This window comes from Camelus bactrianus, chromosome 1 (assembly GCF_048773025.1).
Source record: "Camelus bactrianus isolate YW-2024 breed Bactrian camel chromosome 1, ASM4877302v1, whole genome shotgun sequence".
Lineage (NCBI taxonomy): Eukaryota > Metazoa > Chordata > Mammalia > Artiodactyla > Camelidae > Camelus > Camelus bactrianus.
Window position 1 is genome coordinate 120,877,566 of NC_133539.1, and position 19,084 is coordinate 120,896,649.

At 38.4% G+C, this 19,084-nt stretch overlaps 1 protein-coding gene across 3 annotated transcripts in view; it reads left to right on the top strand.

Moving 5' to 3' along the window:
- The window catches only part of COL6A6 (collagen type VI alpha 6 chain), a 148,135-nt gene that overhangs the window by 26,180 nt on the left and 102,871 nt on the right, over positions 1-19,084 (top strand). The window contains exon 1 of one of the 3 annotated variants that reach the window (XM_045521375.2): positions 18,054-18,262. The exons of the other annotated variants lie outside the window; for them this stretch is intronic. The gene's annotated coding sequence lies outside the window, so the exon portion shown is untranslated. Of the gene's footprint in view, positions 1-18,053; positions 18,263-19,084 lie in introns of those variants that run through there. 3 annotated transcript variants of the gene reach the window in all.

Here is a 19,084-nt window from a genome sequence, read left to right on the forward strand (position 1 = left end):
GTTGAACCATCCTTGTATCCCTGGGATGAATCCAACTTGATCATGGTTTATAATCTTTTTTATGTGCTGTTGGATTCTGCTAATATTTTGTTGCGGAAGAGTCTTTTGTTTTATCAGAGTTAACCTTAGTAAATATTGATGCTTTTCTTGAATAATAGCCCTCTCCCATCTTCCGTGTTATTGTTGTTGAATATTTTCATTACACTTTATTTGAAAACACCCCAGTTATTTCTTATTTTTCCCACAATCAGCACTTTTAAGGGATGGGAAAGGTATGTAAGGGGAAGTGCTTTTCAGTAAGGCATTGACCAAAAGTCTAAGGAGGACACAATACATAAACAGCTAAGCAAAGTGGGGATGCTGAAAATGCAAAGGGTGTGAAGTAGAACAAGCTTGTCCTATTCCAGATGAAGCAGGATGAGTGATGCTGGAGTCGGGGTGGGGAGAAGGAGATGAGGTCAGAGGATGAGTAGGACCCAGACCTTGTAGGGCCTTGATGGACATGGTAAGGAATCTTGAGTAGATGAAGGATCATGATCTCATTCTTTGTTTTAAAGTAAAGCATTCTGAAAGAATCTGTAGTGGGGCAAGAGTGAAAGCAGGGAGTCTAAAACAGAGGCTTTTGCTCATCAGCTGAGCTGATGGGGTCTTAGATTAGGGTGGGAATGAAAATGGTGTTGAGACATGGCTGGATCTGAGCTCTACTTTTTGTTTTATTGAAGTATAGTCAGTTTCTATGTGTCAACTTCTGGTGTACAGCACAATGTCCCAGTCATGCATATACATATATTCATTTGTATATTCTTTTTCATTATAGGTTACTACAAGGTATTGAATATAGTTCCCTGTGCTTTACAGAATAAATATGTTTTATCTGTTTTACATATAATAGTTAATATTTGCAGATCTCCAACTCCCAATTTATCCCTTCCCACCCCCACTCCCCCAGTAACCATAAGATCATTTACTATGTCTGTGAGTCTGTTTCTGTTTTGTAGATGAGTTCATTAGTGTCTTCTTTTTTCTTTTTTTAGATTCCACATGAGTGATACCACATGGTAGTTTTCTTTTTCTTTCTGGCTTACATCACTTAGTATGATAATCTCCAGGTCCATTCATATTGCTGCAAATGGCATTATTTTATCTTTTTATGCCTGAGTAGTAGTCCATTGTATAAATAATACCAGAACTTCTTTATCCAGTTATCTGTTGATGGACATTTAGATTGCTTCCATGTCTTGGCTATTGTAAGTAGTGTTATGAAATTGGAATACATGTATCTTTTCAAATTAGAGTTCCTTCTGGATATATGCCCAGAAGTGGGATTGCTGGATCATATGGTATGTCTATTTTTAGTTTTTTAAGGAATCTCCATGTTGTTTTCCATAGTAGCTGCACCAAACTACATTCCCACCAACAGTGTAGGGGGGTTCCCTTTTTTCCCCAACCTATCCAGCATTTATTGTTTGTGGACTTTGAATGATGACCACTGGTGTGAGGTGAAATGAGCTCTACTTTTTAAAATAAAAACACTCTTGCTTAGGGGTGTGGAAGAAAGGAATTTGTCCTAATTCCCATGGTTCTAGCCCAGGAGATTCTGTAGCAGTAGCACTGTTTCCAGAGATGGTAGTCTAGCCAATGTGCATCATTCAACAGTTAATTGTTCTGTAATTACTGTATGTGTTGCAGCTCAACAGAGTGTAGGTTTTGTCCCTCAACATAGGCAAGCAGTTGGGGACACTCTGTTCACATTTGATAGATTAATTGATTGCACTTCTATCCATTAAGCACTGTGTGACTTTTGGCAAGCATCATAACCCTCTGACTCAGTCTTATCTGTAAAATGGGTCTAATATTCATTGATATTCATTGGGTCTTTGAGAGGATTGAGTGTAGCCCTTAGAGAGATGCCTAGCACAGAGTAAGAGGGCAGTAAGTATTAACTCTTCTGATTCATTCTGGGATTCCCCCCACAAGCTATAGTCATTCAAACCATGGATCCATATATGTATATATATGCTTATGACTATATAAGTATATTTTATATATTTTCTTCAGATTCTTTTCCATTATTTGTCATTACAAGATATTGAATATAGTTTCCTATGCTGTACAGTAGGACTTTGGTGTTTATTCTATATATAGTAGTGTGTATACATTAATCTCGAACTCCTAATTTATCCCTCCCACCCCTTTCCCCTTTGGTAACCACAGTTTTGTTTTGTTTTTTTAATTGAAGTATAGTCAGTTACAATGTGTCAATTTCTGGTGTTCAGCATAATGTTTCAGTCATACATAAACATACATATATTTGTCATCATATTCTTTTTCATTAAAAGTTACTAGAAGATACTTAATATAGTTCCTTGTGCTATACAGAAGAAATTTGTGGGGGGGGGTTTAATATAGTAGTTAATATTTGCAAATTACAAACTCCTACTTTATCCCTTCCTACCCCCTCTTCTTTTGTAACCAAAAGATTGTTTACGATGTCTGTGAGTCTGTTTTGTAGATGAGTTCATTGTGTTTTTTCTTTTTTTTTGGTTCCACATATGAGTAATACCATATGGTATTTTTCTTTCTCTTTATGGCTTACTCTACTTAGAATGATCTCCAGGTTCATCCATGTTACTGCAAATGGCATTATTTCATTCTTTTTTTTTTTTTTGGTGGAGTAGTATTCCATTATACTCACACACACAACCCCCACATCTTCCTTATCCAGTCGTCTGTTGATGGACATTTAGGTTGCTTCCATGTCTTGGCTATTGTAAATAGTGCTGCCATGAACATTGGGGTGCGTGTATCTTTTCAAATTAGAGTTCCCTCCAGATATATGCCCAGGAGTGGGATTGCTGGATCATAGGGTAACTCAATTCTTAGTTTTTTGAGGAATCTCCATACTGTCCTCCATAGTGGCTGCACCAAACTGCATTTCCACCATAGTTTGTTTTCTATGTCTGTGAGTATTTCTGGTTTTAAAAGTTCATTTGTATCATTTTTTTAGATTCCATGTGTAAGTGATACCATATTGTTATCTTTGACTTATTTCACTTAGTATGAAGATCTCCAGGTCAATCCATGTTGCTGCAAATGGCATTATTTTATTTTTTATGGTAGAGTAGTATTCCATTGTATAAATACCACAACTTCTTTATCCAGTCATCTGTCAGTGGACATTTAGGTTGCTTCCATGTCTTAACTATTGTAAATAGTCCTGCTATGAACATTGGGGTGCATGTATTTTTCTGAATTGGAGTTTTCTCCAGGTATATGCCTGGGGTTAGGATTCTTGGGTCATAGGGTGAATCTATTTTTAGTTTTTTAAGGAACCTCCACACTGTTTTCCATAGTGGCTGCATCAAACTACATTCCCACCTGCAGTGTAGGAGGGTTCCCTTTTCTCCACACCCTCTCCAGCATTTATTCTTTGTAGACTTATTGATGATGGCCGTTCTGACTGGTGTGATATGATACCTCATTGTGGTTTCAATTTGTATTTCTCTAATTATTTAGTGATGTTGAGTTTATTTTCATGTGCCTGTTGGCCATCTGCATGTCTTCTTCAGAGAAATGTCTATTTAGGTCTTCTGCCAAACGAAGGCTCTTAGGAGTTACCCTTTATTTTGTTTGTTCAGTGTGAGGTTGGAATATTTTTCAGAGGCACCCAACATTTTTCAGAGCTGATAGGGAAAATCCATGCCAATTTGAGAATGCTGCTCTGTGTCTGAATCTCTTTAGTTACCTCTTGATTTTTCTAAACCTGAAACTTGCAAGGTCAACAATGAGTAGATGTTTAACTGCTAGGATGCTAAACAGGACCAGTTAGGTTTAACTCCAACCTCCTGCCACCCTAAGCCGTGGATGCTTTTGATTTAGCTGCAAGGATTAAAAATATTTTATCAGTGACCCAATGTGTTTCATTAGCTCTCTGGTCCTTCTGGTATTGCTGGACAGACCTCAGACCAGCTGACGTCATTGCTGGCCTCTGAACTGTGTCAGTATGGCTGCTCTGTTGTAACTTCAGCCAAAGAGGGAAAAACAGCAACTTGGAGATGCAGACCTCCATTCAGACCTGATGGAACCAGCTGTAAACAGCAGAGATTCACAGCAGTTGATCCTAATTCATTGAGAAGGGAGATAATTTACAGAAACAGTTTTCAGCAAAAAAAAAAAAAAAAAAGAAAAAGAAAAAGTCATTACAAACAGATGATACATTCTAACACAGGAGATGACATTCGTTCATCCTCAGAGAACCGGATAGTTCCAGGCTGTGCCGCATGGAAAGCGTTTGGATGTAGTGGAAGAAGCCCGGGGCTCATGCCCAGAGGCTAGCTGGGAGCTGGGGGGTGCTTAACCTCGCTCACCCTCAGATGTCTCCTTTGTAAAATGGGAACCCTAATTCCTGTTTTCCTCACAGAGATGCTCTCAGGGCCCAGGAAGGTAATGGCTACCACAGGGCTTGGAAAGGGGGCAAAGGGTTTACTTCCGCAGATGTTTTTACCTGTATGAGCCTATACAAGTGTTAAGGTTTGAAAATGTGGGTGGGAACGACTTGAGGAGAGGAAGTAAATAGAGTTCCCTTCCAGGGCACCCCTTAGCAAGTGGTTTTCCTAGACTGCTGTACCTACAAGCTGTCCCACTGTAAAGATGGCAATTAAAAGCAAAAAGAATAACAGCTGACATTTATTTAAAATCTACAGCAAAGCGAACGCTCTGCCAACTCCTTTACATCAATTCATTTAACCCCCGCAGCCGTTCCCTGGAGTGGGTGTGGCCACTGACACCATTTTATGTCTGAGAAATAGGTTCAGAGGGGTTAAGTTACTTGTCTGTCATGAGTCAGTGGGCCACATGAGCAGGATTTTAATCCTGATTTAAGTCTGATGCCAGAACCTGTGAGTTGAACCACTAGGCTACGCAGCCTGCAGCTGAATGGCAGTGTAATCAGAGCGTGCCCTCAGTGTTGGGAACTGCAAGGCATTCTTCATGGAGCGAGCCCCCCTGTGCTCGGGCATTTGTTCGGCCCCCTCCTACTAAGCCCTGCCACATCCTCTCCTGTCCCCGCTGTTTCATGGTGCCCCACCATCACAGGTGTTGGCGGCTGCATTGGTTTGAGTGACACTTGCTGCTGTAGCAAATATACCCCAAAATGTATCCACAAAAACACAGTGATAAGTGTGCTCTGCTTCCAAAGTTATTTAATTTTCTCAATGTTTGAGTGTTATTTTTGTGTGTGTGTTGATACAGAATTGGGAAAAAATATAAATATTCTTAAGCATTTGCTGGATCATTTTTCGACAAAACTTGTTTGTATAATGTAAAACACTCTCTGAAGGGCTGTTTTTTCTTTTTTTTTTTTGGTTTTCATACCTAAATCACATTTTGTAATACTGGGGACCATTCATAATTGTCAGATATTTTTAAAAATTATTACCTAAATACATCACTTTTATTAAAAAAAGGTTTTTCTGAAAGGAAAGATACATGTGTCCCCAGATGTTTGTATAACTCTAGAATGATCTAGACTATGTATATTTAACTTTTATTGAATACACAGGTGTCCATTTTGACATTTACACGCAGTCCTTTTATATCACATGAAGTTTGATTTGCAAACATTTCTGTAGCCGAACTTGTATATGTGGTTGCCTCCTTAATAAACAACCTGACCATTAAAAACCAAAAAATCATCACTGTTACTGATGTAACAGAAGTAGGTGGATGCGTGCATTCATGGCACAGGACCTCTCCACGTGGCCATTCTGCCCCCAGGCTGAGAGTAGCTCTGCCATCTTTAATTTTTGGCTTTGGGGTTGTCTCCATTCCAGCCAGGAAAGGATGGGGGAGCACCCTGTGAGAGGCATAAGGCCTGGAAGTGGGTGACATCAATTCTGCTGGCCCAGTGGCCACTTAGCCACTGCAAGTGGGTCTGGGACATGCAGTCCCCAGCTGACACCCACGGCTCAGTGACACCCTTCCAATGCAGAGAGAGGACGCACAGATCAGATTTTGGGTGCGCATAGACGGTTTATCTTTGGTGAAAGTTTGTTTATTCGAGTGCCTTCAATTGGGTCCTGCAGGATGCCGGACAGAGTTATAAACTTGGGGAAAGTTTTTGGCCGAAATGTGTTCTTGCTTTCCTGTTTCCCATTCCACTAACACAAAACGTGGCACAGATGACAGTCTCGGGGGGACAAATTTCTCCCTGTAACTGTTCTATACCTCCCCGCAACACGTCACTGGACTCAGCTTAATTGCTGTTTTCTTTTCCTTTCCTATAACTTATTTAACTTTAAAAATTGGTTATTCTTTATCTATACATTTATTGGATCTCAGGGACGCAGAATTGGATTAATTCTAACCTTTAGCTCATTACACACATTCATCCGTGAGTCTTTGCAAGACTTTGTTTATTTGCTTGCTTATTAATATTGTAACAAACCTATGAAACTCCACCATATGAAAACTGGAATATTAACAAAATCTTGTATCTACAATGAGTTCCCTGTCGATTCATTCCCCTGCCTCCCATATCCTGTGTAACGACTATCCTGATCTTGTGTTTATAATTGGTTTGCTTTTTTTTTTTTAATAGACTCTGTTTTTTTTTATAGCAGTTTTAGATTCACAGCAAAATTGAGCAGAAGGTACAGAGATTTCTCACATGCCTCCCATCCCCACACATTAGTAGTCTCTCCCACCATCAGCAGTCCCCATCAGAATGGTACACTGGTTCCAGTGGACTAATCTACAACGACACATTATTACCACAGTCCGGAGTTTACATTGTGGTTCACTCTTGGTGTTGTACGCTCTTTGGATTTGGATAAATTTATAATGACGTGTATATACCATTATAAGATCATAGAATAATTTTGCTGCCCTAAAAATCATCTCTGCTCTCCCTGTTCATTCCTTCTTCCCCACCGCCCCCGTCAGCAACCACTGATCTTTTTACTGTCTTCATAGTTTTGCCTTTTCCAGAATGTCCTACAGTTGGGATCATACAGTACGTACCCATTTCATAATGGCTTTATTTACTTAGTAATGTGTATCTGAGGTTCCTTTGTCTTTTCATGGCTTGACAGCTCATTCCTTTTTAGTGTTGAATAATATTCCCCTATCTTGGATGTCCCGCAGTTTATTTATCCATTCACCCGCTAAAGGTCTTCTTGGTTGCTTTCCAGGTTTTGACAATTATGGATAAAGCTGCTATAAACATCCCTTTGCAGATTTCTGTGTGGACATACGTTTTCAACTCCTTTAGGGCATATAGCAAGGAACAGGATTGCTGGATTGTTTGGTGAGGGTATGTTTAGTTTTGTCAGAAACCACCAAGCTGTCTTCCAAAGTGATGGCCATTTTGCATTCCCACTAACAACTTGAGAGAGTTCCTGTTGCCCTACGCCCTCACCAGCGTTTGGTGGTGTCAGTGTTTTGGATTTTGGTCATTCTAATAAACGGGTAATCTAGTTATTTTCATTAGCAATTCCCTGATGATAACGTGATGTGGAGGATCTTTTCATATGCTTTTGTCTTCTGTAAATCTTCCTTGAGGTGTCTGTGAAGGTCTTTGGCCCATTTTTAAATTCAGTTGTTTGTACCCTTATTGTTGAGTTTTAGGAGTTCTTCGCATATTTAGGATAACAGTCCTTTACCAGATGTACCTTTTGCAAAAATTTTCTACCAGTCTCCGTCTTGTCTTCTCATTCTCTTGACATTGCTTTCACAGATAAGAAGTTTTCAATTTTAATGAAATCTAGCTTCTCCATTAATTCTTTCATGAGTTGTACTTTCGGTGTTGTCAAATCCAAGGTCATCTAGATTTTATTCTGTTACCTTCTAGTGTTTTATAGTTTTGTGTTTATATTTAGGTTTGTGATTCATTTTGAGTTACTTTTTGTGAAGGGTAAAAGGTCTGTGCCTGGATTTTTTTTCCTTTTTCTTTTCTTTCTTTCTTTCTTCTTTGTGTGTGTGTGTGTGAGAGAATGTCCAGTTGTTCCAGCACCATTTATTAAAAAGATGTTCTGTTCTCCATTGTATGACTTCTGATTCTTAAAGATCAGTTAACAGTATTTACGTGGGTCTGTTTCTGGGCTCTCTGCTCTGTTTCGTTGATCTGTGTGTATTTCCACAATTACGAGCAGACCTTGTTATATTGTGCTTTACTCGATTGAGATTCTGCACTTTTCACAAATGGGAGGTTTGTGGCAGCCCTGCACGAGGTGAGTCTATCAGCCATTTTTCCAACAGCATTTGCTCGCTTCGTCCCTCTGTGACACATTTTGATGATTCTCACAGTATTTCAAGCCCTCCATCAACAAAAAGATTACAATACCCTGAAGGCTCAGATGATGGTTAGCATTTTTTAGCAATAAAGTGGTTTTTTAAATTAAGGTATGTACATTGCTTTTTTTAGACATAATATTACTGCACACTTAGACTACAGTCTAGCGTAAACATTACTTTTATATGCACTAGGAAACCAAAAAATGTATGTGACTTGTGTTACTGAGATACTTGCTTTATTGTAGTGGTCTGGAACTGAGCCCACAGTATCTCTGAGGTGTGCCTGTACCACATCGTCTTGATTACTGTAACTTTATAGTAAGTATAGTCTTGAAGTCGGATGGTGTCAATCATCTAACTTTCTTCAGTATGGCATTGACTGTTCCACCTTTGTCTCCGTATAAACTTTAGAATCGGTTTGTCAATAACAACAAAATAACTTGCTAAGATTTTGATTGGGATTGTGTTGAGTTTATAGATCAAATTAGGAAAAACTGAAATCTTGACAATACTGAGTCTTCCTTCCATGAACATGAAACACTTCTCCATTTATTTAGTTCTTCTCTGGTTTCTTTCATCAGAGTTTCATCATTTTCCTCATAAAGATCTTGTATATATTTTGTTAGATTTATTATTTAATTTGAGGGGAAGCTAATGTAAATGACGCTGTGTTTTTAATTTCAAATTTCACCGGTTCATTGCTGGTATATAGGAAAGTGGTTGACTTTTCTATATTTACCTTGTATCTTGCAACTTTGCCATAATTGCTTATAGTTTCAGGAGCATTTTATTCTTTCAGATTTTCTACATAGATTATGATGTCATGTCTGAACAAAGAAAGTTGATTTCTTCCTTCCCAATATTTGTTTTTTCTTTTGTTTTCTTTTTTTAGTTTTTAAAATTTTTAAAAGATAATACCTGTTTATCCATCCCAACCCCTACCCCCACCTCTCATAACCATCAATGTTTCTCTGCATCTATGAGATTGATTGTTTTTTGTTTTGTGGGGTTTTTGGGGGGTTTATTTGGGGTTTTTTAGATTATACATATAAGAGAGATCATACAGTATTTGTCTTTCTCTGTCTGACTTATTTCACTTAGTATAATGCCCTCAAAGCCCATTCATCTTGTTGCTGCAAATGGCAAGATTTCATTCTTTTTCATGATGGAATAATGTTCTGTTGTATATATTTTTGTGTGTGTGTGTGTGTAGATACACACATATATACACACCACAATTTCCTTATTTACCCACCAATGGACGCTTAGGTTGCTTCAATATCTTGGCTATTGTAAACAGTGCTACAGTGTACCCAAGGGTGCATGTATTTCTTCAAGTTAATGTTTTCATTTTCTTTAGATAAATACCCAAGTGGAATTGCTGGATCAAATGGTAGTTCTATGTTTAATTTTTTGAGGAACTTCCATACTGTTTTCCACAGTGGCTGCGCCAATTTACATTCCCACCAGCAGCGCACGAGGGTTCCCTTTTCTCTGCAACATCTGTCATTTGTTGTCATTTTTATCATAGCCACTCTGACAGGCGGGAGATGATCTCACTGATGCTTTGATTTGTATTTCCCTGATGGACAGTACTGTTGGGCATCTTTTCACATGCCTGTTGGCCATTTGTATGTCTTCTTTGAGAAAATATCTATTCAGATCTTTTGACCGTTTTTTTCATTGAGTCACTTGCTATTGAGGTTTGCTATTGAGCAGCACGAGACTTTATACATTTTGGATATTAACCTCTTATCAAATAAAAGATTTGCAAATATTTTCTCCCATTCAGGAAGTTGCATTTTTATTTTGTTGATGGTTCTTAAACACATCACCTTACCTATATGTGCAAGAACTTCTCTGGAGGTAGAACTGCCAGGTCATAGGGCATAAAGCACGTTCAGTGTTACGAGGTAATGCCAAACTGTCTTCCAAAGTGGTAGTACCGATTTACCCTTCCACCGACAGGGTGGGTGCGGTCCTGCGTATCCACATCCTCTCCAATACTCGATTTCATCAGACTTTTTAATTTTTGCCAGTTGTAAAATGATACTTCAATGAGCTCTTGGTTTGTATTTCCCTGAGCACAAGTGAGTTTGAATATTTCTTCACACAGTTAGTGCCCATATGTTTTTTAATTCTATGTTTTCCATTCATGCTTTTTCCCCCATTTTCTTTTGGGTTATTTATTCCTAGAAATTCTAGGAACGTTGATATGTTTTTGATACCCATCCTCTGTCAGTATTGTGACTATCTTTTTCCAGTATGTCTTTCCATTTTCTTTTAGATGTCTTTGAAGTTCTCATTCTAATATAATACAATTTATTAATTTGGGAGGTGTGGGTACTTTCTGTGTCCTGTTTAAGGAATCTTCTCTAACCCTAACCAAGGTCAAAAATATATCCACTGATGATTTTTATGCAATATTTTAAAATTTTGCTTTAAACATTTAAGAGCCTTACCCATGTGTACAGTGTGAAGGAGAGATACAACTTCACCTGTTTCCAGGTAAACAGCCATTCCCCTCCCATCCCACTGGTCTACAAGGCAACTATACATGGGCGTCTCTGGGCAGTCTATTCCATGCCTTTGGGGTATTGTCCTTCAGTAAAGTTCTGTAAATTTTGCTATCAGTCTTTTACACTTTAAAATTTTTTTGGTGTTTGATATGTTGATGGTATGTCAACCTGACTCTTCTAAAAAGACCATTGTTTTCTAGTTGCTTATTGCATATTTATTGAAATGCAATTGACTTTTACATCTTGATGTTACACAAAGACATCTTGAATACTTGTTGTATTTAATAATTTGTCTACAGATGTAGACAGTCATGTCACTTGCAAACAGTGACAATTTTATTTGTTCTTACTCTTCTTTCAATCCTTGTGGCTTTAATTTTTCCAGAACCTTGGAGTGAAAGAGGGCCACCTTTTCTAGTTCCTCATTTTAAACAGAGAAGAGAGTACTCCTAGTATTTCCCCACTAGGATGATTTATATATTGCAGATTTTTAAAATGTATCCTTTACCAGGTTAAGTAAGTTTCCTTCTACTCCTCATTTGCTAAGTTTTTCTTTTTTAATTATGAATTGATGGGTGGTTTCTTTTCATATTTTTTTTAACATTTTTTACTGATTTATAATAATTTTACAATGTTGCATCAAATTCCAGTGTAGAGCACAATTTTTCAGTTATACATGAACATATATATATTCATTGTCACACATTTTCTCCTCTGTGAGCTACCATAAGATCTTGTATATATTTCCCTGTGCTATACAGTGTAATCTTGTTTATCTATTCTACATTTTGAAATCCCAGTCTATCCCTTCCCATCCCCCACCCCCTTGGCAACCACAAGTTTGTATTCTATGTCTATGAGTCTGTTTTGATTTTGTATTCATATTTTTAGTTTGTCTCCTTTAATCTGTTGATATGGTAAGTAATATTTATGTGCTTTCTAATTTTTAGACCATATTTATTCCTTTTTAAAAACTAAAGCAATTCTTCAATATTATATTTTTTATTTTTATTGTTACATGATTTTTGAGGGTTACTTTCCATTTACAGTTATTATAAAATATTGGCTGTATTCCTCATGTTGTACAGTACATCCTGGGGCCTATCTCATACCCAATACTTTGTACCTCCTACTCCCCCACCCTTATATTGCCCCTCTCCCCTCACTGGTAACCATAAGTTTGTTCTCTTTATCTGTGAGTCTGCTTTTTTTTGTTACAGTCACTAGTTTGTTGTATTTTTTAGATTCAACAAATAAGCGCTATCATACAGTATTTGTCTTTATCTGACTTATTTCACTTAGCATAATGTCCTTCAAGTCCAACCATGTTGCTGCAAATGGCTTGTTTCATCCTTTTTAATGGCTGAGTAGTATTCTATTGTATAAATATACCACATCTTCTTTATCCAATCACCTGTTGATGGACATTTAGGTTGTTTCCATGTCTTGGCTGTTGTAAATGGTGCAAATGAACACTGGGGTGCATCTGTCCTTTCGAATTACTGTTTTTGTTTTTTTCAAATATAGATCCAGGAGTGGGATTGCTGGGTCATATGATAGTTCTATCGTTAGACTTTTGAGAAACCTCCCTACTGTTTTCCACGGTGGTTGCACCAAACTACATTCCCACCAACAGTACACAAGGGTTCCCTTTTCTCCACACCCTCTCAACTTGTTATTTGTGTTCTCTTTCATCATGGCCATTCTGAGAGGTGTGAGGTGACATCTCATTGTGGCTTCGGTTTGCATTTCCCTGCTAATGAGTGATGCTATGCATCTTTTTACGTGCCTATTGGCCATCTGCATTTCCTATTTGGAAAAATGTCTTCCAAGTTTAAAACACCCTTGCATACTAGAGATAAACCCAATCTGATAATGGTGTACTATCTTCCTTATATCCTGAACGAGTTGATTTGCTAATGTTTTATTTAGGATGTTTTTACATGTATATTCATGAGTAAAATGGGCCTTTCATTTTCCTTTCTCACACAGTCCTTAGCTGGTTTGCATTTCAAGATGATACTGGCTCCATAGAAATAAAAGTGCTGGGGTGAGGGTGTAGCTCAGTGGTAGAGTGCGTGCCTAGCATGCACGAGGTCCTCCGTTCAATCCCCAGTGTCTCTGTTAAAGGTAAATGAAAACCTAATTGCCTCTTCCCCCTAAAAAATCTTTAAAAAAAAAGGAATAAAAGGGCTAATACTCATCTTTTTTTAGTCTGTGAAATAATTGGTAAAAATTTCAGTTGATCTGTTTCTTAAAAGCTTGATAGAACTTGGCAATAAAGCCATTTGGACCTCGGGCTTTCTTCCTGGGAACATTTTAAACTCCTGTTTTGATGTTTTAAAAAGTCTTTGCCTTATTACTAAAGTTGTGTCTCCTTTTTCTTTTATACACTTACCTTTTGTGTCTTCTGTCTCCCTCATTTTTTTTTCCCTCAGTCTATTGTGAGGTTGGTGTTTTTCAAACTTAATTTTCTTCATCTTTGTTTTTTACTTTGCTGATTTCTGCTGAGATTTTTAGTACTTTAAATTATCTCTAAAGTACTTTGGAATTCTGTAACTTTTTCTAATTTCTTATCTGGGCACTTCATTCCTAGTGAGTCTCAACGCCTTGTTGCAAGTTGACTGTCCAGCCTGTACCGTTTCTGCTGAGCCAACCTCACAACAGACAGCCTCTTTCCGTGGTTCCAGAAAATGCATTTAGGGGAAAGTGTGACACAAACAGTCAACCGATGACATTTGCTTGGCCCACGCTTGCTCTTGGGTTTGGTTTTGTTCACCGGCGTTGACTCAGTGTTGATTTGTTCCTGTTGTGTGCCAGGGATTTATCCCGCACCGTCTCAACATGAACTTAACTCTCACCTCGAATATGTTTTCTTCCTACTTTTTGACTTCCGAGAAGGGAGAATGGGAAATAGTGAAAAGATCAGGGGTTAAATAACCAACTGTCTATCTCGAACTTAGTGGCGCAGACCCTGTGTTATTTCTTACAATACAAAAGCTGACAAGATTCTTGTTTCTGCAGAAAAATTAAATTGGTGCTTAGAAATGATGACTCTTGCGTGCTCGTTTTGAAGGGAAAAAATGGCATTTCTCTTCATTCTGCTGAAGTCTCTTTTGTATCCCTTCTAGGCTTTTAATATTTTTTCAAAGACATGTCCTAGATTATGAATTAGCTCATTTGGGGCAGAGGTCTTCCTGCAACCCCTGGTTCTTAGTAGCCTCAGGAGAGGTGTTGCATAAGTTCTAAATGTTATGGGTTTGAAGCCAAGGATTGGGTGGCTGTGTAACTTTTGCAGCTGTAGTTCAAATTAGAAACATTGTACCTTCTGGACAGAAAGTTTACAGAGATCCAGATTGTCTTCACTCTCTTTTTTTAAACTGAGTTATTATTAACTTGCAACATTATGTCAGTTTCAGGTGTACGGCAGTGATGTGATATTTTTATGTATTATGAAATGATTGCCTCTGCTAAGACCAGTTATCATCCATCACCATACAAAGTTGTTCTATACTGATTATACTCCCTCTGTGTATATTACATCTCTGTGACATTTATTCGGTAACTGGAAGTTTGTACCTCTTAATCCCCTTCACCTTTTTCATTCATCCCCCACCCCGCAGCTCCCTGCTGGCAACAACCAGTTTGCTCTCTGTCTTTAAGGATCTGTTTCTGTTTTCATTGTTCATTTGTTTGGTTGATTAGATTCCATGTATAAGTGAAATCAGACAATATTTGTTGTTCTCTGTCTGACTTATCCATAGATGAATGGATAAAGAAGTTGTGGCATATATATACACAATGGAATACTACTCAGCCATAGAAAAGAATGAAATCTTATCATTTGCAACGTCATAGATAGATCTTGAGGGTATTAGGCTAAGAGATCCAGATTTTTAAAAGGCTTTTTATTATAACTTCCTTTAAAAAATAAAAAGGTGTATTAGCCTCAGCTTGCTTGAATCAGAATGGATGGAGTACTACAAACTTCTGATTTAAGAGAGCTGTACCTTTGAGAGTGTTTCAATAATGAGAAGCAATCAATCTGACTGTTAAGATGGTGTGTACCATGAATTTAAGTTTTCTTTTGTTTCTTTGAATACATACCCCCTTCATTCCCTGCTCATGTCTTGGAGGACTTAAAATTTTTTATTTTAAATATTTGGATATTTTGAAAATGTAAGTCTGTACATCCTGGCCATCTCTGGTAGTGGAACACCATACAGATTACAGACGACGCATCCATGTTTGCTGTGGTCAAAATGAACCCAAGCCTCCTCAGCATTAACGTGGAGATTTAATCCTCCCACTGGTACCTGCCGCACACACAGAACAGGGCATGTAAGCATTTTAAGAGCCCTTTGCATGGGCTTCAACATTGCACAGCCTTACAGCACACCAGATTTTGCATTTCATTTAAAGGCTGCAAGAAAATTGTTTGGCTGGATGCTGTCCCAGAGAACTCACCTTCTCATGGACCAGTGGTACTGACCACCAGCATGGGGACATTTCCAGTGCTTCCTGCTGTTTGGGGCTATTGTGGCCTTACTTAATCCTCACTATTCTATCCAAGTTTTGCTTTTTGTTTCTTTGGTTTTTTTTTTTTTTCAATCTGTTTTCTTTTCTTCTTTCTTTTCTTTCTTCTATCTTTTTATTTGAAATTGTAAAAATGCTTTTCATGTTTATAAGATGTTAATTATAAATTCTGTCTTTTTTTTTTTACATTTTTTAAATTGAGTTTATAGTCATTTTACAACGTTGTGTCAAATTCCAGTGTAGAGCACAATCTTTCAGTTCTACATGAACATACATACATTCACTATCACATTTTTCACTGTGAGCTGACACAAGATCTTGTGTATATATATATTTCCCTGTGCTATACAGTATAATCTTATTTATCTATTCTACATTTTGAACTCCCAGTCTGTCCCTTCCCACCCCCCGCCCCCTTGGCAACCACAAGTTTATATTCTATGTCTATGAGTCTGTTTCTGTTTTGTATTTATGTTCTTTTTTTTTTTTCAGATTCCACATATGAGCGATCTCATATGATATTTTTCTTTCTCTTTCTGGCTTACTTCATTTAGAATGATGATCTCCAGGTGCATCCATGTTGCTGCAAATGGCATTATTTTATTCTTTTTTATGGCAGAGTAGTATTCCATTGTGTAAATACACCACATCTTCTTTATCCAGTCATCCATTGATGGACATTTAGGCTGTTTCCATGTCTTGGCTATTGTAAATAGTGCTGCTATGAACATTGGGATGCAGGTGTCCTTTTGAAGTAGAGTTCCTTCTGGATATGTGCCCAGGAGCAGGATTCCTGGGTCATATGATAAGTCTATTCTTAGTCTTTTTTCTTTTCTTTCTTTTTTTTTTTTTTAAAGAGCTGATTAAAAAAATTTTTTCCTTCTAGTTTTATTGAAATATAACATACAGCACTGTATATATTTTGGGGTAGGTGGAGGAGGGAAATTAGGTTTTTATTTATTTCTTTATTTTTAGTGGAGGTGCTGGAGATTGAACCAGGACCCCCTGCATGCTAAGCAGGCGCTCTACCACTGAGCTATACTCACCCCCTCAATCCAGGTGCTAACTTCCATTCAGTACCATTTTCTCCCCACCTTTGGAGTTTATCCTATGGAACGTCCTAAAACCTCTTCTCCTTTCTCTCTCCTAAAGATAGCACTCACTTAAAAAGCTCATAGTGTAGACAGAAAAGAGGTCATACAACAATAAAGATGTTTATTAAAAAAAAAAAAGATGTGCACAGCCTAAAGTCTTGGTTTTGGAAAGCAAAAATAAAAAGGCATGAAAACAAGTGCCAGTATCTCCTAATACTTAGAAAAAAAGACACAGAACCCGGAAACTTGGAGACACTCTTTGCGTTCATAATGCTGAGTTTGGGACGCAGAGGAGCTGAGCTTGGCGATCCATATGTTAGACTCAGACAGATGTGGCCTCTCATCTTACCTGTGGCCCATTGTATCTGTGGGACCATGAGTCACAGTCTTCTTTATGACTCTATTTCCTGATCTGCAAAATAGAAACATTAGTATGACCTGCATCTAGGTTGCTGTTGCCGACAAAAATAATCAATAAACAATCAATAGTAAGAATACAAAAGAGTTTTGTCTGAGCCAAGCTGAGGTCTGTAACCCCGAGGATGGCCTCTGAGGTGACTCTGAGGCACTGCTGGGAGAAGCAGGGTTTCCAGCAGTTTTACATCTTGTCAGAACAGAGAAACATGAGTGAGTCAGGAATACGTTTCTTCAAGATTAAAAAAAAGAAAAAACAAAGCTGCACATACGCGGTGAGTCAGTGTGGCCTTGGCACCTGGGAGAGGAGTCTTATCATCAAGGGAGGACCAGCATTCACGTCCCAGGAAGAGAGGAATTTAATCTTTATTTTCAACATGAACATTCTTTACTTCTGGTCAATGTGCTCTTTTATAATTGAAGCCAATGTACAATGTATGTTTGATAGACCACGAACAGGCTATTTTTGTTAGCATAAAATTTGTCGACTGAAATAAAAAATGCACAGCCTAAAAGTTGAGAGTAATGTTTTATTTGGTGGACATTTCTGAGGACTCGAGCCCAGGATGACAGCCTCTCAGATCGCTCTGAGGCACTGCTCCAGAGAGGTAGGGGAGGAGCCAGGATATATAGGAGCTTTACAACAAACACCAGGTAGTCAAAACATTAAAAGATGATTTGTTAACTGAAGAAAACCAGACACTTCAAGTTAAAAAATTTAGTGCTTTTCTATATATAGGAGGGAGCAAACATTTGGGCTCACTGAATTCATTCCTTTGACAAGCGGCTAGCAATCTAGGGCCAGTGTCCTGTCCTTTCTTGTTCTGAGTCCCCTCAGAGGGCACCACTGTGAGTGGCTGCAGAGGCCGGGCTACAGGCTTGTCTTCCCTGGTTGGGGTGGGGGGGTGGCAGCGGCTGATGACTTGATGGCTTCAGCATTTTTTGTTTACTGATATGGTTTGCAGTATTTTCATTCACAAATTCAAGCAAATTCATGTATAAGCCAGGGTACCTTCCCTATATCTCAGTGTGTGAAAATGCCTTTCATGACTGTCAGTATCAAACAGGAGGACAAGGATGAAGATATTAGCATGGAGGATGGCCCACGGTCACATCTCCCCAAATGGTAGAACTTGTTGTTATTCTTACACACTTTAGGAGGAAATTTGTACAGATAAGTGGGACTTGGTTTTAACTTTGGGCAATCCACTCGGGGACTAAAGTTCCTCTAAAATGAAATATTGGGCTAAAAACAACCTCTTAAGGGTCTCTTCCAGCTCACTGATTTCCTCTGAAACAGGATTGATACGTTGACTCAGAGCCCAAAAAGTTTGCAACATCCAGGCTTCTTATGAAGGAACAGAACAGAGTCCCAAATTCCAGAATGTCAGAGGGATGATGGAGCAGGTGAGGAAATGGGGATGGAATTTTTCATGGCCAGCATCCCGTTTCTGAAAGTGTGCAATATTACTCAACAGGAGCCTTACAAGGGACGAGGCAGCTGTATCTCTCAAGTATATGTTTGGGTAAGAATTAAGCCAGAAACAGAGATACTGGTTTATTCATATAGATCCATTTATTTTTCATTCCAGGGATTGAATGAGTGAATGGATGAGCCCAACCTGCTTAATGAAAATATTTATTATCAGTATCATCAGCCTATTTTATCCCGTGAGATGGATAATTCAATGTGGCTGAAAATGCTTCAGGTCAAACTAGGATTGGGAAAGTTGCTTCGTGCAGTTTTAGGTAGTTGGAAGCCAAGGGATTCAAACTGAGTCATTCCAAGGAACAAGGCATTGTATGGAAGATGAAGGGTGGCTGCTTATTTTTTATGCCTTCTCTCAAATTTAGGAATAAAGGGAAATGTGAACTTCATCCTCATGCAGGAAAAGGAGAAAACAGAATTCGGACCGCATCTCAAAGTATTTCTCAGATAGGAAACACACCCACGTATTCATGATGGAGAAATTACAGACCAGGTCTTCCACTGTGTCCTGGCTGTGAACTCTGAATTGTCTTGGCAGTGAGTGGGCAGAGGGTGACATTAGGATACAGGGAAAAGGATGACTAGGAGCACGTAATCTTGGTAGAACCAAAATGCATCTGGTGGCTGCCACTGACAATCCAAAATCTCATGTTTCTGCAGGGTCTGCAGTCCACGAGCAACTTGAGTGAGTCTGTAAATGCTAGTGGTTCATTTTTCTCTAAGGCCCTTCACAGATCCAA